The sequence below is a fragment of the Ceratotherium simum genome, chromosome 18 (assembly GCF_057802395.1).
Source record: "Ceratotherium simum simum isolate JZ-2026a chromosome 18, ASM5780239v1, whole genome shotgun sequence".
Classification (NCBI taxonomy): Eukaryota; Metazoa; Chordata; class Mammalia; order Perissodactyla; family Rhinocerotidae; genus Ceratotherium; species Ceratotherium simum.
Window position 1 is genome coordinate 44,911,078 of NC_141917.1, and position 21,533 is coordinate 44,932,610.

The following is a 21,533-nucleotide window of genomic DNA, read 5'->3' on the forward strand; positions in this document are numbered from 1 at the left end:
TTTTGGTGAAAACTAACAGTTTCTATCACATGGATTCTGTTTTCCCATGGCATTAAAGCCTCCATTCATTAATTCAATAAATGTTTATAGAGTCCCCACCCTTTATGGCTTATAATGGAGTTGGGGAGAGACATCTAAATTACATAGTCATAACAAGGTATGATTATAAACTGAGACAAGTGTGTGAAGGAAGAGTACAGAGTGCCTTGAGAGTGTGTAACAGGATATCTGACAGCGTGAGGGAGCAGGTGAAGCATCTCTGAGGCGGGACACGAGCTGTCATCTCAAGAATGAATGCACTTTAAATATTGTATCCTTTTATTGGTCCTGAAACAGAGTTCTTTCTCTCTTTTATTGGTAGAATTATCTCTCTGGTTTGTAATAACAGAGAGATGATATAGACAATTTAATGAAATAGATACATATTTATATCTCCCATTACATGGGTCCCATTGTATGGTTTTATAACAGATAACCAGTATGTATACATACCTGGTACCCTGCCTCATGTTTCAACCAACCGCCATTACCAACAGTCCAACAGGGGAGTCTTAAGCTCCTTTGGAAACAGAGTTGGAGTCAGGTTACCTCAATTGATGAGGATTACTGAAAAGAATCAGAAGAAAGCAAGGAAGCATTGGAAACTCTTAGAAGCAGTATAGTCAGGTTTTATAGAAAATAGGAAAATCATTTAGAATACCATAGAATTTCTAGTCCACCTTCCCCATGACTCTTCTCTCAATTTTTGTGTCCTCTATTTCTACTCAAGCTACTCACTGCCAACCCTGTTGTCCCCTTTTCTCTATTCTATGCTTCTTTCTTACCCATGGCTTCTACTGCACATGGTTTCAGATTGCCCCTTTCTTTGCGCCCCTTGGCTTTTGGATTATTTCAATGCTATGCCTGCTGATCCTTCTGCTACCATTGTCTTTTTGGATGCTTTATATTCATTGTCACCAAGAGAGGAAAGAATTGGAAACATTAGTCATTGTTCCCGGGCCAGCCCATAGAAGGCTACCTTAGGCTCAGGAACAAATCTCAGACGTAATCAGGTGTGTGTGGGCAGAGTGAGAAGCATGTCTCTGGCTCCCGATACAAAGTATGAGGACTCATTTTCAATTATGGCCAAGGTGGACCAGATTTACCCCCCCCCGAAATAATTTTTAAAAATAGGCACAATATGGGGCCAGCCCAGTGGCTTAGTGGTTAAGTGTGGCACGTTCCACTCGATCGGCCCGGGGTTCAGTTCCCAGGTGCAGACCTACACCACGCGCCAGCAGCCATGCTGTGGCAACAACCCACATACAAAATAGTGAAAGACTGGCACAGATGTTAGCTCAGGGTGAATCTTCCTCAGAAAAAATAAAAAATAGGCACAATATATGAAATAACAATGTTCAGACATTGAACATCTGTTAATGAAGAACAGTGATTCCTGATGGAGGAGAAACAAATAAGGTGAGCCCTACAATTGACCCAATTTACCATCTGGAGAGAGTTATCAGGCCACAGCTGAGGGAGGGGGGGCCCAGGCAGAGCTCAGTGGTCTCCCTTAGTTGGGGACATGGAGCTGGGAGTCTGTGGAATCCATACTGAAGAGCTGATCGTTCTAGCCCTCATGCTTATTTACAAACAGAGTGAATGAGAAGATTATCAGAGGCACAGAGGGAATAAGATTATCATCAGGAATCCAAGCAACATTATAAACAAGCAAAATCAAATGAGAGCTCCATTCCATACCTTTTCTCCACTCTGCCCACTTTACCTCCCACTCCCAGGAGCCCTTTTCCTCGGTTCTTTACCTCATAGGGGACCTGCATTTTATAACTGTTCCCAGGTCTCTCTTCTCTAGCAGTGCCACTTGCTCTGAAATAAGTACTTCCCAGTTAAAACACTGCTTTCTGCTTATCTTAGTTAAGTGTTACGTCAGTCACTTTCCATCTCATTTTCCTATTTTGTTTTTTTCAAACATATTTATTTTATACTTTATTTAAAATCTTTAAAATATCTTATTTATTTAATCATGTATTTTTAAAAATTGTCCATTAAGTTGGGAACCCTTTCTGTCCTGTTCAACTTTGTTTCTCTGGGGCCTGAAACAATGTGAATGCAAAAAAAAAAAAAAATTGTGAGTTAGAGGAAGGAAAGAAGGAGTTCACAATATGGCATGATAAGTAATTGGCAGTTTAAATCTCCTGGGTGTGTCTGAATTTTAAAAGAAAAAGTTAAATTTTAACAATCTGGACCTATTAGAATTTGTTGGGGAGGGAGGGGCCTGTCCCTGTGGGCTCTTCTGCTCAGAACCATAAACAGAAGGGCCAATTACTGGAGATGGTCAATTTCTGAAGAAGTCACCTCTTCCTAATAGTTCTCATTTTCCCATCGTAAAAGTCTCTTCTGACTAACGAAATCTCTCTTCTAAGTACATGAAAGTTGGCTTGTATTTGTTTTACTACTGAAATAGTTGAAACAAAGAGAATGACTGATTCAATTGGCAGAGGTCCACGAAACACTGGAGATCTTGGGGCCTTTACCGAAGTTGGAGCAAGAAGTAGGGGCAGGAAGGAAGGAAAGCTTGGGGATTTCTAGTTTCAGGAATAAGAATTGAAGTTTAAAACCCTAAGTTTCTTCCATTCCTTCAGAAGGGAAACAGATTTAGAGCCACAACTATAAAATCTTTGATAAAATTCAGAATGTTTTTAATTTCCCTACATTTGCATCCAGTTTGTTACCCATAAGCATTTTCAATAATAGTCTTATAATGGAAAGAATATGTTTGCTTGTCTAGTTGGTTCAAGGAAGGGGGATCTGGGGAGTCTGTCCCATTCTACCTTGAGTACTAGGTGTCAGGAAAGGGACAGAGCGAAATTCCAAAGGCCCAAAGGGCGGAAGTACATGCCAAGAGAAAAAGAGAGGTCAGGAGAACCATTCTTGAGAGAGGCCTTGGACTGAACTTCAGGAAAACCTAAGAGGGACTTCTTGGTTTGTTTGTACTGATTATCACTACCACCACCCCCCTAACCTAGGGTGTGGGAGAAACACACATCCAGTTTGATCTCTAATGTTTAGGTTGTTTGTCTAAATGCAGATTCCTTGGCCCTATACCAGACTAAATATAGTCATGCATCACTTAACAATGAGGATACATTCTGAGAAATGCGTCATTAGATGATTTCATCATTGTACAAACATCATACACAAACCTAGGTGGGATAGCCCACTACACACCTAGGCTATGTGCTGCTAATCTCATGGGACCACTGCGTTTGGTATGTCATTGACCAAAACACCATTACGTGGCTCATGTCTGTTAATCAAACTCTCTGGGGGGGTACACTTAGGAATCTGAATTTTAAAATGGGGAGAAGTTGGTATGAGGGTACAAACTTCTAGTTATAAGATGAATAAGTTCAGGGCATCTAATGTACAGCCTGGTGACTATGGTTAACAATACTGTATTATATACTTGAAAGTTGCTAGGAGAGTAAATCTTAAATGTTCTCACCACACACACAAAAATGGTAGCTTTGTGAGGTGATGGATGTGTTTAACTTTATTGTGGCAATCATTTCATAATATAAATGTATATCAAATCATCATGTTGTACACCTTACACATACACAATGCTATAGGTCAATTATATCTCAATAAAGCTGGAGAGAAAAAATAGATAAGTCCACCAGTGATCCTGATGTACACTAAAGTTTGCATCCAGTTCCTAGAAAACAGTTAAAAGAAATTGACCAATTATCCATGAAACTGTATCCATGGTACCCTTAGCTTTTGAGTTATAGATAATACTGACAACTTCAGTGTGTAAATAGGAGCTTATAGCCTAATTTTAAGTGGTATGAATCCCCCTTACCTTACCTGCCAGGTCATGGCAGTGGACAAGTGAGAGGATTTTCTCTAAAGGTTCGTCCAGAAATTTCTCTAGAACTGAAGTCCCACCCTGGATAAATCACACAAAATAAACTTCAGAAACTGAGGTGAGGAATGGACCTCCCATATGGCCCCTCAGCAACAGGAAAGAGAACAGGAAAGCACTTTTCTGAGGGTAAAACGTTGACGCTCTATATTGCTATATATGTCAAATTTTGCAGTTGGTTTTGTACGTGGCCCCTGGGCATTCGCACTGGCTCCAAGAACAATAATTACTTCCTGCCAACTATACTTCTTGGGGCCTAGAACAGTTTGTTGTGCTCTTTCTTTTTCTTTTTCTTTTCTAATTAAAGACTAGAGAGACTGCAAATGAGATTTAGTCCCTTTATAACTCACATAGTGTATTCCAACTCCAAATGCCATGCTCCAACAGCGGCAGGAACCGGCTTGTCAGTTCTAAGATTTCTCTGTGAGCATCTCTTTGTTTTTCACCATCACAGTGGAGACCCAGGGACAGAGGGAGGCTATAATAACTGCTAAGAGACCGACTTCTCTGTTGCTACATGTGTCTACCCCACAGGTTTTTTTAACCTTTCACGATGTTCTTAGAGAAGCTCTTCAAGTTATAATTATTGTACTGTGCTTGTATGCCTAGATTTTAAACAAAATTTTAAAGAGTTCCTTTTTGACAAGGCGTGATACATTATTTGCAGATTTTCTAAAACATACAGCAATTTTGTTGAGGCCAGTGACATGAAATTACGTCTTGTTTTACTTGGGAGAGGGGTGAGGAGACTAGCAAACACTGGCAAGGATATGAAGCAAGTTATTTTTTTTTTTTAAGTTATGTCTCAGCTGTACCTCTTGCTTCAGAGAAAAACAACGAAACCTTTGTCATATGTTAACATCTCACTTAGCAAAGCTTAAACTCAAAGAAAACAAAATAAACCCGAGATCTCTCTGTATTTCTTACCTTAAGAACTGAAATGGAATTGGGTATGCTTTGTATCACCCGCTTAAGCACATTGTGAGTCTCATAAATTGTAGGCTGTGCTCATCAGAAGAAACTTCAGAGATTAGAGAAACTTTTCTTATCTTCAGAGTACTACAGTGATCCTTGAGAACCAAAAACTTAAGTTGCTTCCCCATGATCTCACCATTATTTAGTGACTGAGCCAGGACCAGAACCCAGATTCTCTGAAGATTTATCCTGTACTCCAACCATTTCCTCAAAATTAAAATGTCAATACCATCCCTCCTGCTGGGAGGCAGCACAAGAAGGAACAAAGAAGGAGCCCTTTGGAGTCGGATGTGCCTGAGCAGACTCTGACTTCGTTTACTAACTACAAGGCCTTGGGAGAGTTGTTTAAGCTCTCCAAGTGGAGTCCCAATCTCCTTAGCTAAAAATGAGGATTCTAACACTTCGTGCACATAGTGGTTTATTCAACAAATATTTGAGCGGCTACTTGGAGCCAATTACCATTTTAAGGCACTGGGAATACAGCATTGAACAAAATGAGAACTCTTGCTATCATGGAGTTTGTATTCTAGTGGGCACATAGGGACATTAAGCTAATAAATGGGTAAAGCATATAGCACATCAGATAGCTGTGAGTGCTAGGGAGAAAAATAGACAATGGGAGTAGGGATTACCAGGCCAGAGGAGGTATGGGCAGATGGGTATGTGCTGTTTTAAATAAGGTAGTCTGGGAAGGCATTACTGATAAAAGGCTAGTTGAGAAGCTATGTGAAGAAGGTGAGGGATAGGAACATTCCAGAAAAATAGCAAGCCAAACCCCCTTAAGGGAAAACATACTCCATCTGTTGGAGTAACAGCACAGAGGCGGTGTGTCTGGAGTGAAGTGTGAAAGTAGTAGGGTGAAATGGGCCTGAGCAGGGCGGGTGGCTGGGGGATTATCCTATAGGGTCTGCACCATGGTAAGCATTTTAGCCTCTATTTGAAATAAAATGGGAGGCTGCTACAATGCTTTGAACAGAGGAGTGACAGAACTGGACTTATATTTTAAAAGGATCATTCTAGCTCGTGTGTTGGAATAAACTGCAAAGGCAACAAGGGTGGAATCCAAGAGACTAGTTATTTTGTGACAACCCAGGAAAGAGATGGTAATCAAAAGAGGTCAGATTCCGGATATAATTTAAAGAAATACTTAATAAGTTTTGCTGAGAGATTAGATATAGACTATGAGGGAAAGAGAGGAGTCAACCACGAATCCAAAATGCCTTGCCCACACAATTACAAGGATATAAAAGAACTGGAAGACACAGGTGTAGGGGGAAGATGGATTTTAGACATGCTAATTCTGAGATGCCTACTGGGCATCTGGATGGAGACAGTGAGCAGCCAGGCACCTGGAGGTGGAGTTCAGGGTAAAGGGTCTGCACTGGAGAGTTATCAGCCTATTTAAGGCCATGAGACTGGCTGAACCCTTTCAGGGAGGGTGTGTAACTAGACAGAGTCCTAGGACACACCAACATTTAGAGTGGGGGAGATGTGTGAAACAGGAAAAAGGGAATTGAGTGGTAGAGGGACGTGAGATGGCAGGATAAACCAGAATGTATGATAAGCCAGAAGTCAGGAGAAGAATTTTTTTTTTTTTTTTGGCGAGGAAGATTAGCCCTGAGCTAACATCCATGCCCATCTTCCTCCACTTTGTATATGGGATGCCATATATATATGGGATATATCCCTTTATATATGGGATGCACAGCATGGCTTGATAAGCGGTAGGTACCTAGGTCCGCACCCAGGATCCGAACCTGTGAACTCCGGGCCACCGAAGCGGAGCACGCGAACTTAACCACTACTCCACCGGGCGGGCCCCAAGAGTGCCTTTTTAGGGGAGGGAGTGGTCAGCTGTGTCCAGTGTTACTGATACGTCAAATAAGACAAGGCCTAGGAAATAACCATTGATTTTAGCTAAATGAAGGTAATGGGTGGCCTTGACTGGTGGAGTGATGGAAGCAAAAGCCTAGAGGGGGTGTGTTCAAAGATAATGGTAAACTTGAGAAGAAAAAAACTAACAAATTAAGAGCAAAATGAGCAAAACTGAACAAAAAAGAGTTCACAGAACTCACTCACAATAAGAGAAATGCAAAATAAAACAATATTGAGATACTGTTTATCAGATTAGCGAAATCTAAAAGTTTAAAAACAAAAACTCTGTTGCAAGGCTATAGAGAAACAGGTGCGTGTGTGGATGTGTGTGTGTGTATAATTTAAATGTATGTATATATTATACATATTTTATGTGTGTATATATTGTATTATACATGTTACATATGTGTGTGTATATATATATAAATATATATATATATTTTCTCACCCTTTTGACCCAACAATTCCACTTCTAGAAATCTATCTCAAATATAACCTGGCAAAAATAGGAAATGATCGATGCACAAGACTTTTTCATTGCAGCAGTACGTAAAAAAGCCAAAGACTGGAAACAACGCAAATGTCCATTATTAGTGGCTGCAGTGGTATGCAGGTATAAAAGGGAATGAGAAAGATCTCTATATTTTACTAAGAGTGATCTCCAGGATGCATTGTTAAGTTAATAAAGCAAGATGCAGAACAGTGTTATACTATAGTATATAGTGTGATACTACCTGTGTCAGAGGTAAGGAAATGCTTATGTTTTAAAAAGAATAACAATGAATGTGTTCGGTCTCTTCTGATTGCTGCAATTTTCTCAAAAAAAAATAGAGATGGGAGGAGGATGGGGAAGAGGTGTTGGAGTTTTGATGAAAGCAAAGATGTGACGTAGTTGTTTCAGGAAAGAGGGGGGAGGAAATGGATTAAGGAAATATATAAGATTGCCAGGCAGCACCAAAATCCCAGTGGGAATGACTACTTATGAATTTAGAGAGAGTCCAGGTAAACAGTGGGTGCTGTTTTCTGGCCACGTTCAACCAGTGCACTTGTGCACAAGTGTTTGCACAGAGTAAGCGATGAGCTGTCCTTAGCCTACATTTTGTGAGAATTAATTGAGATTTTAATTTATAAAATAATGCATGTATCAGGCGCTTTCACACTTATTAATTTCTTTTCCCTTCAATTTAATTCTCTACCTAGGAAGGGTACCCTTACAAAAGGGTAAGAAAAAAAGGAAAAGAGTTGGTATTCAAAATAACAAAAATATAAAATATTTAGGAATACTTTTAGAAAAGGATGTGCATGACCTGTATAAAGAAAACCAGAAAATAGTTTTGTTAAGGGATATACAGGAAGATATGAATACTGTGATGTCAATATTCTCTCCAAGTTAATTTATGAATTTAAAGCTATCTCAATTCAACCAACACATTTTGGAACTCTAGAAAATAATTCTACAATTAATTTGGGAAAGTAAACACGCATGGATATGACAAAAATAGCTAAGTTTGTTAGAGACTTCCCACACAAATGACTTACTGTGCTTTGGTGAGGAGAGGGGCCTTTGGAACTGCCCGGGTTTGAATCCTGGATCCCCCACTCACTTGCTACCGAGCCTCTCCATGGCGTCAGCCATTTCATCTGTAAATGGATCTTCCATTTGTACCATCCATTAGAGTTGCAAAGACCTTAGAATAATGCTTGGCTCATAGCAACAATGACGGGTAACATTTACTGGGTGTTTATTATGCATGAGGCGTTGTTCTAAGCACTTTACATTTGTTTATTTTTCTGCATAGCAACCCACAAGGGAGCCAAGTCACCTCGAGGTTAAAGAATTTGCCTACGATCACATAGCTAATCAATAAAGGAGTCAGGATACGAAGACCAAGCTTTTAGCCACTACACTATGCTATATCAAATAATAATATGAGAAAGAAGAACAAAGAGAAGAAAGTCGTCTTACCAAACATAATATATTGTAAGGTAACAAACATTAAAACAATATAGCATTGCTACTGATATTGATCTGTATAACAATATAGAAAATCCATAAATATACTTAGTCATATATAATGGTTATATAGTAATTTCACATTAGCTAAAGCAATCTCCTCAAAACAATACAAAATGTTCATACTGATCTGATTGATAGACGTGATCTATATAGCAACACAATTTACAGATAAAGGGCAAATAGACATAAACCCTTAAATATTTAGTAAGTTTAATTTAAATGCCTAAACAATTAATTTAAATGTTTATAAGAATCGATGAGTTATTTATCTAGATTCATTTAATTCAGTAAAATGACAGTATATGAATTCATTTCCTTTCTAACTTAACAGTGATCTACATAGTCTGGGTTAAAGAGGCTGAATTTGATTTACTCAAGGGTTGGCCCATATTTTAGAATGTTCAGTATATAGACATAATGTGTCAGTCTTCTAGGGCTGCCTTAATAAAGTACCACAAACTAGGTGGTTTAAACAACAGAAATTTATTGTCTCACGGTTCTAGAGGCCAGAAGTCCAAGATCAAGGTCGACCCAGGGTTGTTTCCCTCTGAGAGCTATGAGGGAAGAATCTGTTCCATGCCTCTCTCATTGACTTGTAGATGGCCATCTTCTCTCTATGTCTTTTCACATGGTCTTCCCTCTATGTGTGTCTCTGTGTTCAAATTTCCCTTTCTTATAAGGACACCAGTCATATTGGATTAGAGTACTCTCTCATGACCTTATGTTAACTTAATTACCTCTGTAAAGACCTTATCTTCAAATAAGGTCACATTCTGAGGTAGTGAGGGTAGAACTCCACCATATCTTTTTTTTGAAGGCACACAATTTAACCCATAACGCCAACTTGTCCAGTTATTTTTATTATAGATTAATTTCCTTGTTTCCAAATTAAATTATGACTTCCTGGAGGGCATGGCACTATTTTCAATGCCTTTGTTTCCTTACACAGATATTTTGCCAGTACCTAGTGGACTAATAGTGAGGTTGTGGCGGAGACTACTTGGTTGTTCATCCAGATTTGCTTTCTCTTCTTTCTAGAAACACAGCTAGACTACATTTCCCAGCCTCCTCTGCAGGGAAATGAAACCATGTGATGGACTGTACCACTTCCAGGCTTGTTCTGGTTAAGCCTCTTATGTTTCCCTTTCCATGCTTCTTTCTCCTCCTGGTAAGAATGGTCCTTAGGGACTCGCAAAGCCACAAGATAGAAGGAGCTTAGGGCCTAAAATCATCTTGTTGAGGAAGCTGCCCACGACCAAGAACCTTGGGCTATTACGTAAGCATGAAATAAACATCAATTGTGTTTGAGCTGTCATATATTTGTGGTTCTACTTGTTATAGCACTAGCAGTCATTCTATTGACCTCTAGTAGAAAGAGGTTGAGCTGGGTTTAATACTTAGCTCTGCCACAATGACTAAACTATGTAATTTAAAGCAAGTTACTTAATATTTCTGAACTTCAACTTCCTCATCTGTAAAACGCAGATAAGTATAGCAACTACCTCAATCAGTTGTCATGAGAATTAAATGAGTATACACAATCACTTAAAACAGTGCCTGGTATCTAATAGTACTCAGTGAATATAAGTTCAGTACCACTCAGGTGTGTGCTTAGGATTAGTTCTTGACAAGTAGAAGCTATATTCCAATAGAGTCTAGAAAAAGGGCATTGAAATAATTTATTTTTATGTTCTTACTACAACAACTGTAGTAGAAATTCCTTGAAGATGAGAAATACACTTATGGTTGGGAGTATCAGTCAACAGAGGCTGCTGAGAGGGATGAGACAAGCTAAACAAGACTAAAAAAGAATATTTTATAATATTGCTTGTACTCTTAGAGCTTTACCCCTGCCAGGGATGTAAGATTTAGTTTAGAGTACGTAAAGACTTCGCATGAGGCTGGGCTGTGTCCAAACAGATAATTAGGGATAGACAATTATGCTGCTATTTAGGTCAAAGGTGCTCTCCTTTCTAGGCTGGGCTATTCAGTAACTGAGGAGTTAGCTTGACCTTCCATTGAGTCAATACTCAATGGAAGATTAAATGACAAGTTGTTCACCTAATTGGTGGTTGCAAATACAACAAGACTGGGTGAAGTTGACACTTGCTTGATTCGGTCAAGTTAAATTTAGATGGAGGAATGAAGTAGTCATTATCTCTACTGTCAGGTCTCGTACACTCCTAAGAGGTCTCAACACACAGCAGGCTCTCATGCAGTACGCAGTAAGCAAAACTGAATAAAGCAAAACTTAATTAGGCATATATATGTAGGCTGAATAAATCTTTGATGTCTGTTTTTAGACAATTTTAGATTTCTTGCATTAATATGTTTATTCCTATTTAGTTAACACTCTGTCTTCATGTTCAAAGTTTGAAGATACAATCTATTAATCTCTCCTAAATCTATTCCTTTTATTTTTCAGAAGATTTAACATTTTTTTTTTAAAGATGGGGTATGGGGGAGTGAGAGTCTGCAGTAATTTGTCCTAAGATGAAGGTTGTATATCTAAACAAAATTTAAAAATGATTTGAAGTCATGCTATCTTCTGCTACAATTTTCTATCAAGAAGGTCACAGAGATTTGACATTATTTAATTTTTTATGTAAAGAAGAAATAATATAACAGGTTTTTTTGAAGCCCAACTTTCTAAGTCCATAGCCAAAATTTGGAAACCAGGCAAGAATAGACTTTTTAAATTGACCAAATGTAGATGGAGTTTTATTGTAGAATTACTTGTAGTTACAAAAGCAAATAAAATAACAACAAAAAAGCCACCTAATTTCCATGATTAGGGAAATGATTGGATAAATTACACACACATGCACATACACACACAGCTGTATAGTATAATTCCATATTTATAAAAACAAACAAAGCCAAAATGCAGACAAAAACAAAACAAATTCCCTATATTTGTGAATATACATTTTAATATAACTTTATGTAGAGAAACTTATGGAAAAATAAACACAAACTCAAGGGCATAAATAAGCACAGGTTGTGAGTAGAGCATGTTAGCTTTCTTTGTGAATCTCTGTATTGTTTGAAAGGTACAATAGCAAAGTATCACTGTTGCAATTTTAAATAATTTATAAGACAAAAAGTCTTTAAATATGGAAGCTGTTTCTGAAATGTGGGAAGACCTGAGTACCCACAGAAACAAGTATTTTTATACTTCCTAGGATTTTACACAGCTTTAGTACTATAAAGTGTCTCACATCCATGAATCTATAAAATTTTCATGTCACTAACATTCTATCAGAAATATACAATGCCAGACACAGTCATGGGAGCAATACATATGTTCATTTCAAAAGTAATGTGAAACAGAGTATATTGCAACTTTGAATACAAAAATGGTTAGAAAACAAGCTTACCTTAAATAAATGAGAATAAATCTTTTAATTATTACCAAGAAAATGTACTCCACTTTCCATTAATTAAACAGGAAGAAAGAAGGTGGTGAAAAAAATACCGCCAGTGATTGTGGGAGGTCTTAAGGCATTAGGGTCAAAAGTAGAAGAGAAACAGATGTGTTGGCAGCAGCTGAGTTTCAGAAATCTTCACGAGGTAGAATGCAGAGGAGGGATGTTAGATTAAGAGGAATTTGAGGATTTGCCTATACCCCCTCCCCTCATCAAAGCATGATAGATTTAATTGGCATTAGGGCTCTACCTAGAATTGCAGTGGCCCTGCAATTGGGTTGGTCCTACTGCCCTCTCCATTACAGATGTGGCCACAGCCCAGAGGTATTGTGCATGTGCGTGTGGTACACTGTCAGCTGAAGTGGAAAGTTACACCCAGCCACAAAAGGACCCAGGGGCCCTGTGAGTTCATGGAGTGACTATGGATGTCTCACTGATGATATTCCTCATCGCTCCAAATTTACGAGCAACTACCAACTGTAACTAGGTACATAAAACAGAATCCCTCCCTAGCACTGCAGTGAGGAATGGAGTTTAACCTGGATTATGAAGCAAAGAAGTTTAAAGTGTGCCAGGAATGGAGACGACAAGAGGGTGAACAAGAGTGCATCACAAAGAGAAGGGAAAATTGGCCTGACTATTCAAACAGTCTGAGAAGCAGGAGAGAATATAAATATGAATGATTTAAATTGAAGGACTGGTCTTAAGGAAGCCAGATGTTTCAGAAAGAAGCAACAGATTAAAATCAGAAAGGATTATGATTTTATCCCTGTACTTAGATGGTTTGAAGGAGAAACACATTTTAAGAGTAGGCCAGGGAGGAGACTGTTTGTCCCAACATAAGGTATTAGGAATTTGGATTAACTTTTGTATCTTGGTAAAGGAGAGATGGCTCTGTAAAGCTAAGGAAAATGAAGGCTTTTCAGGAGAACAGGCTGGCAAGAAATCATGCCCCATGGGATTTTAGTTTTCCTCTCCAAATCTCATGCATTTGTTTGGGGCCAAATCCAACCTTTAGTTTTCAAACAATGCTCTATTCTAGAGTTCTTCTGAGGAGAATCCTGTCTCCTGGATGGGCCCGAAATCTCACAAAGTGAGCCCAAAAAAGCCTTCCCTGGAGTCACACAGAGTGAGAAGCCAGCCCATCAATTTTCTGAGCTTTTTTTTGACAACACAGCAGTAAGGGGAAGTCAGAGGCTGTGTAGCTAAGCCAGCCCAATCTGCAGGAAGCCTGGATTCCCGTTGAGTGGCAGCCAGACTCGGGTGACCCCATACTCTTTCTCCCAAGTTCATTGAAGTGAAGCCTTCCTCGAACGACTAAAAGAGAGGGCGCCATTTTGACTCAGGCGATTGTTTAATGTTCCTAATCACGTGTATGTCTTTTACCTGTCCCCTTCTGATTTCTGTCTGAATTGTTCATTTTTACAGAAGATAAGATGTAATTATTTAACTTGTCTATTTAGGACTCAAGGATGATAAGGACCTAATAAAAAAATGATGATGTATAAATAATGATTATATTGCTCTTTGTTAACTAAGATTTTTGTATCTAAATGCTCATGTTTTGGAGAATAAAAATTCATCCAAGGGGCCACTCTGAAGCAGGAGGAAATGTCGGCAAACAAATATGAAGCAGAGATGCAAGAAAGAAGTCAGTAAGTATGACTCCCATATCCCTTGAAACAAGGACATTCTCTACTCCGGCCTTCTCTCACCATTTCCTATCTAAAGTTCTTATTAATTTTTCTTAATGTAAAACTATTTTGAATTGATGTCCTTAATTAGACCAAATAGGAAGGCAGAGAAAGTTAAAGAGCTACTTTAAGTTAAATTAAGTTACTTTAAAATATTAAATGCATGAATATGAAAATATTGAAAACATCTACCAGTGTTTAAAACAAATATTATAAATAGTTTTATCATGATTAGAAGAACTCAGAGAATACGCCTAATTACTTTCCTCTGCAAATATAAGTGACCTGTCCAACATGTCTTAGCTAGTTAGTTAGAACACATCTGAAACTAAACTTAATCTCCCAATTTTCAAGCTATTATTCTTTTCACTTAGCTGTGTGGTCTTGGAAAAAGTTATTGAAACTTCTCATGCCTCAGTTTTTTCAACTGTGAAATGGGCTTCATAATGATAACTAACTCATAGAACTATTGTAAGGATTAAATAAATTAATACATTTAAAGTGCATAGAAGAGCACTTGACACGTAGTAAGCGCTCTGTATATATTAGTTATTATTATTTACTACTATGCCTTTCACTTAATTTACTTCTTAAAACAGCCTTTTGAATTAATGTTGTTGAGTGTTTAGCTACTGGAAATATAGAATTAGATAGTAGTGACTCTTGAATGGGAATCAGGAATTTTTTCTTGTTTCTTTTCTTTCCTATTCCCAAAAATGATTTTGTAGACCGTCTTCCCTCTTTAAACCCACGTTATTTCTTAGATAATCCATAAAATTTGTAGTGATGAAGTAGACAAAATATACGGGAAACGGAATATGATTTCTATCTCCTGTTCCAAATGAGACATTGAGCCCAGCGTGTGCCATTCACTGCCATTGTAATTCTCGTGACAAACTGATCAGGACTGAATTGAGCTGACAAATCAAACTAGGGAAAAACACATATCCATTACTCATGCATCACTTCAAATGCCATCTCCTCAGCAAAGTCTTTTCTAATCCCACCCATCAGAGTTAATTGCTCCCTGATCAATGTTCCAGTAGAGCTTTGTTTATACATCACTTGTGGCATTAATCACATCAAGTCTGCACATCATTGTTCCACTGCTCTAGATTGCAGACTCCTTGAAAGCAAGATCCATGTCTTATTCATCTTTATGTTTCCAGAATCTAGACTACCTCACAGAAGTTATAGTGCACAATAAGTATCTATTGAATTGAATTCACAGAACTCACTCAGAAATAAGTGAGAATATAAGCTTCTTTTAAAAATACTATCATTTATTGAGCACATATCATGGATCCAAAACTCTGCTAAGTTCATAATGACTGTGTGAAATGTCCTTATTTTCATTTTGTAGATGAGAAATACTGAGGCTCAGAAAGGTTAAGGACTTTGCTCAAGGTCACACTCTAAGTGGCAGAAACAGAATGTAAACCCCAGTTCTATCTGGTACTACTTCTTGGTAAGAAGAAAATAAGGACTGAACACTCTCTTTTTTTGTAACTTAATCCCATATAATCTCTTCTAAAACAGGTCCTGACTTCAGGAATGCCTCCTGTTTAGGACAGTCATTTTGTAATATCTTGCCACGATGTAACCCTGAGTGTCTGATATGAATAACACCAACATCAAGAAGATTGCCAGTACCATTCCCCACTGGGCACTAATGAAAATGCCACCATTTACAAAGCCCTTTGAAAAGTTCTTGTGGACAGACATGATTCTATGGATTGGTCTGGCTTTGTTTTGTTGCTGTCGATGGCTTGCTCCTTCATCTGTTATGATACATCTTATGTAGGCTACCACAACAGTGTTCATACTGGTAGAACTCGTCTGCGTATGCTCACGGGATTGGCTTCCAATTACTTCACTTCAGAACTGCAAGATGAACCAACTCTTACCCAGCTGAAAACCCAACCAGCCCTGCACAAATGCAGTGCATTAGTATCTGAGACAAGTCTGTTAAATTCCACTGTGACCTTTCAAAGGCTATAATTTGAAGAGTGTACTGAGTCCTTTAAATATGCTACTTCCCCCGGTTTTTTCAATCATACCATTTTTTAGTAATTCTTTTTTGTTTAATCTCTTAGCCATTTCTAACCTTCTGTTTGCAAATTCTCTGCAACATCTGACTTATATAGCTTTCTCACACTAAGAAGAATGGTGTCCATTTTAGTTATGCATGTGTTGGGAGCTAGAAAAGCCAATAAATTAACTGCATGCTAATAAACAAATCAAAGTAGAGAGTATAATAATGGAATAAGTATTTTAAAAATGATTTAGTCCCCTAATTTGATGTTACCAACTAGCACATCCAACTACAACTTTCTTTTTTCTCTAAATGCTGTGGTGACCCATGGAGAAACAAATGAATGTTGAGAAATGTTGAAAGTTAAATGGAAGATTTTTCATACAAATAAAGCCTAAAACATTTCCTATTTTCAGTTTAGAATCAGTGTGAAATTAAGATAATCACGCCAAGAAAGCAATAGAAGCTACCCTGGGTGAAATGTAAGATGATAGCCATTAAAAGCAACAGAGGAAATATAAGGCTTTCAATATAAAACCCAGCACACACCGCTTTAAAGCAAAGGCCATCTCTGAGTGGACAAATGTGGAGCAGCTGGACAAGTGTCTTAGCATCCAGGCCTCCCCCCTAAAGCCCGAGAAGCCTGGGTCAAGACTGCCGGTTATTACCACTCACAGCAGAAAAGCAGCTCCCCTGCCATCCCCACTCTTCTTCCTCAGTGGGCTTCTTCAGCTCCATTTCCTGGAGAGAGCATTTGCTCACAGGACCTTCTGTCACATGCTGTGAGTTTTTCTATGTTAGTGGCATGACGTATTGATTTGCAGCACAATTATGTGGCCTGTCAATGACTACCAGAGAATCTAGCAGATGCTTCCCTGTGGATCATCCTTCCCAAAGAGACTGCTTCATAGACCTTCAAATTCCAGTGGAGTAAGAGCTTAACACTGATGAGACTTTCCAAGGGAAAAGCATCAAAGGCATTTCCTCTTCCTAGTCTTCCTGTTCTCAGAAGTGTATGTCATGTCTAGGTTTAATTTGGGGAAAAGAGCAAAGCAAAGAGGGGAGGAAACTGAAAAAATATGGACAGAGAGACCTAAACTCCAAAAGCACCCTCATTCAGATGGCAGCAATAAAGCAGTGTTTTTACTAAAAACACATCTGGCCTTGTTCAGTCTTAATCTGTCATAAATCTCTAAAGATAAACTAGAACATTCTTCTTTCCTCAAGTTCCTATAGACTTAGATATCAGCGTTTACTAAACCCTGGAAGGGTTAGGACTGTGAACGGTACAGCCCAACACTGTAGGCAGGGCCCAAGGAAGACAAGTCAGGTCTTGGATTCTAATTACCATTTTTCTCCTCCATTTTTAATTGGCAGATCACTCCGCAGGGATAGTTATCTTTGTCTGTAAAAATGGAAGTGGCAAATGCATTCCGTGGGTGTGGAGAGGCAATGTAATTTGTTGCAGCATAAAGAGGAATGCATTCAACTGGGTGCATATCCAGATAATGAAAGACAGCTCTGGTGAGTCCTGTGAAAATGTGTTGGTTACATTTCCAACTGTGAGGACTTTTAGTGTCTAAAATTTTAAAAGGATGATAAACTAGACTGCTCGCAGCTGGGACGTGTGCATGCATGTTTTTATGACTCCACATAATTCTGAGAGCTTCATAAGCTTTTATTCAGACAGAGAATTTAAATTACACCATTATGGCCTCCTTTCAACTTGACCCTAACCCTCCTCCAGTCCCTCAGGGGCTGCTGTTTGCACTGTCTACATCCAGTCTGTCACTGTAGGCCTAGCCCTCTCTCTAAATCTAGTGCACCCTAGCCTCACAGCGTGAGGCCCCTTACTTCGTTTCATTTATGTATTTAATTTTTATTTCATTTTTAGATACAAAAATATTGTTGCATTCATTTAATCCTATTCAGATGTGCTCAATCTTCAACTTAACCTGTGCCGCCAACCTCCCCCTATGCCGCCCAGTCTTTGAAACTGCATGCTGCCTCAAGGTTGCCTTTTGCTGAGATGGGGCATGATATTAGGAAGCAGGTTAGAACACTACATCTGTCATGGGATATCTTTATCCTAAGGTGTCTGCTCTTGGCATATTTGGGCCTGATATATTTCAGTTCTTTCCTGGTACGAAGGAGCACTTAGGTTCCAGAGTGATAAATGTCACATGAATACTTAAAGAGATAATTGATTTTTAAATAGGTGGCTACATTTATTTCATTTTATTTTTTTGGCAACACTGAGTTGGCACCGCTTAAAACAACCAAGCAATACTTGGTGAGCATGACAAAGGGCAGAAAACTCTGTACTAGGAGGCTCTGTTACATGAGAAAGACTGATGTGAGATAGAAATGTGAGGGAGTGCCTCCTTGTCCTCAGTATCCTGAGCTGTCCTGCCCAGCAGGTGCCACCTCCTACTTGATTGCAAACAAGGAGCTCACAATAGGTCTCCAGTAACAACTCTGTTGTCATAATCACCAAGCAAGGTTTGGAGCCAAGCAGCCCAAATGCAATTCTAAGTTTGTAAAACACACAGGGATACATCAGGTGGGGGTGAGCCTGCAGAATCCGGCACACAGGCTCTGCAGACAGGGTGGAAGCCCCAGGCATAACTCATAAAAATGGGCTGTGCAAGAGTCCCTTAAAGATAGTGAGAACCAAATTGATATAATCAGTTGAGAGAGGGAAGGGTGATGATCCTGAGCAGATTTATCCATCCTCTTCATTAATCAGGTCACGAGGCTCTACCACATTCTTCATAATACCCTCGATCTGACTGCCTCAAAGAGTCAGACACATTGTCACAACCATTGATTCACCACCCAGATTCTTAAAAATAAATGTGTGCAACTACTTGAAATTATTCTGGGTTCTAAAAAGCAGGATGAAAACAACCAAAGTATGAGTAAAGTCGTGTTTGGTTACCTTGTTTACTCTGTCATATTAAAATTCTTGCCATTTGGCCATTTCATTGGCTTTTATTCCCCGGGGCAAAACTAACCAGCCAAGTCCATACGACCCTAGTTTCTTGATTTATGGGCATATTTTATCAACATTTTAATATTTTTGAAATCAAGTATGCATTGCATAATTAAATGAAAAGGAATTTGCCAGCTCCTAGAAGCATAAGTTGTGCTTTGTGCTAACTGCCAGAATATGTGCAAATTTAACTGTGTGTAAAGGTACCTGTCCATGTATTGTCACTTCTATTGAGATATTTGCAATTGTAGTACCACCTGTGGTTAAATTTCAATCAAAATTGTGATTCACTAATTGCCATTTGAAATACCTTAAAAATTACTATGATCCAGTAGAGAAATGAGAAGTTATTAAATGCAGAAGGTTGTCATCTGCCAGGCAGTTTGGAAACAGGCAGTGGAAACCACCAATCCCTCAAAATAGAGCACAAAATTTCCAAAGCTTGGCAAGGTTGATATGACATGATCCATTCAAACGCTGGTTAGGATTATCACCAGGAGATTGATCAATGCCAACAGCTTCTGTCTGAGTTAAAGAGAAACTATTGAATTCCAAAAATCTGTAAGTCAATCAAACAACATCAACCAACTAACAAGTTTAATAAAATAAGGAAAAGCAGATAAAAACACGTGTCTTCAAGTACTCATATAAAGTCCTAACGGTGCTAAGCATTTCAATATTATGATCACAGATTATAATAAATGTAGAGTAAGTTTTACAGGTGTTTGAAAATCAATGATACACCTTAAAGTCCTATGAAAAGGAATAGGAAAATGGAATGAGAGAATTCGTTCATAATACCATGGTTGATGGTGGTGAAAATGACAAGATTATAATCTCACTTTTACATTGGCATTGAAGATGAGTTGGTAATGTGTTGTTTGGGCTGTGAACAAGAATGTATTTCTTCTGCATCATCTTTCAAAATTCATCTCAGTTGAGCTAATCAAACTCCAATGCAAGTAAAAACCTTTTTTATACTTTCAGTGATGTCCCAAGGTTTGGTAAATAAGCAGATATCCCACAGGTTCATTTCTTGGGGCCTTCACTCTTCCTTCAACCAAGCAACCATAGGCATAGATTTCATTTGAAAAAATCCTTGGTGCCTTTGTTGAGGAGAAGATGTCATTCTCTGCCACACCTCTCATTTAAAATACATGTTAGGAGTTCGGTCCCATGTCTCCCACCCCATTTGCTCACGTTGGATGACCTACAGTTTCAATTTGCCTGGGGCAGTCTCAGTGTGTGTCTGTTGTCAAAGTGTCCCTTCTACTTCAGCATTTTTCCAGACAAAAGCTTCTCTGATTGGAAAATGAATTATATGATCATTCTATTCATATATGATATGCTGAGCAGACTAAAGAATAAAAAAATTAATCTCAAGAAAATACAAGTCAATTCACTAAAATTCCTTATACGTGGAGTCAACCAACTGCCCAGAGAAAACTCTTAGATACAAAGCCTGCACATCAACATTAGTTTCAAAGCAGAGAACATAAACATAAAACACTTTAATATCTCCCAAGCCTGATCAAACTTTTGGTGATGGAATGTATACTTTGTTGTATGCTATACGGAATTCAATTTGGTAGACAAAGTAGATTACCATGAGTCATTATCCAGATGCTCCTTCCTCATAATGCTAAAAGGGTACAACCTTAGCTTGACTGGGTGAGTAGAAGACCAAGAATGCACAGCCAGCGAGAAGGCTGAAGGTGGTGTAATGCACTCACTCCTTTAGATGACACACGCATTGTTGAAAAAAAGCGGCAATAGAGAGCAAATCCATCATATTCCTGCCTAAGGACACTAAATAAAGAGTAATGGTAGGCCCAAATACTTCTAAGAGGTATTTTTGGAAATGAGGATGTGCCTTCTTCTACTTAGAAATATTAAAAAAAAACATTCTCCTATTGACAGTAACATCAGTGAGGTGTCTTGTATAATACTTCATTTCTAAATAGGAACTCTTATCTAAAACAGCCAGAAGTGGAGTACAGAAAATCCAATCTAGGATCTCTGTTGGCAAAATGAAGAGAAAAGTCTTCACATTGTTCCAGAAGTTTCACTTATCTTAGTGATAGCATCACTTGACTGGGTTATCATTTCTCTCAATACAGAATTAACTTTGTGGCTGCATTTCCATTTTTTGTTACTAAGGTAATTTCGTTTGTGTGCACTTGCTCTCTTCTATTGCTAGAGCTTCATTATGATATTACTTAGATTGGGTGATAGTATATTTGCTTTAGAATTTTTCTTCCACCTTTACCCCATCACCAGCTGTGATAGCTAGAACTTGAACATTTTATGTTACTGGCAAATTTTAGACATGTCAATTTTGCTTAACTGGGTGGCTGATGTGTGAAGAAGGCAAATACATTCAGCGCTCCCTCTTCTTCCCTTGAGAAAAACCTGACTTGCAAATGAGGCCAAACCTCCCACCTCCTACATCCCCTTTGATCAGAGCATAATCCTCCAGATTGGCTTTTATGTATTGCCCAGATCAAGACATGGATCTTCTTAAGTAGGACTGGAAAGAAACAGAAAAACACAACAATGGATAATTCTGCTTTAATATGTCTCAGA

At 38.5% G+C, this 21,533-nt stretch overlaps 1 long non-coding RNA gene across 1 annotated transcript; it reads right to left on the reverse strand.

Annotated features, from left to right (window-relative positions):
• Nucleotides 1-498: 498 nt before the first annotated feature.
• On the reverse strand, nucleotides 499-4,996 carry LOC147914633 (uncharacterized). Its single transcript, XR_015555059.1, has 3 exons — nucleotides 4,856-4,996; nucleotides 3,871-3,952; nucleotides 499-606 (listed from the first exon to the last, which is right to left on the reverse strand). It is a non-coding gene; the product is annotated as an uncharacterized LOC147914633 (long non-coding RNA).
• Nucleotides 4,997-21,533: the final 16,537 nt, after the last annotated feature.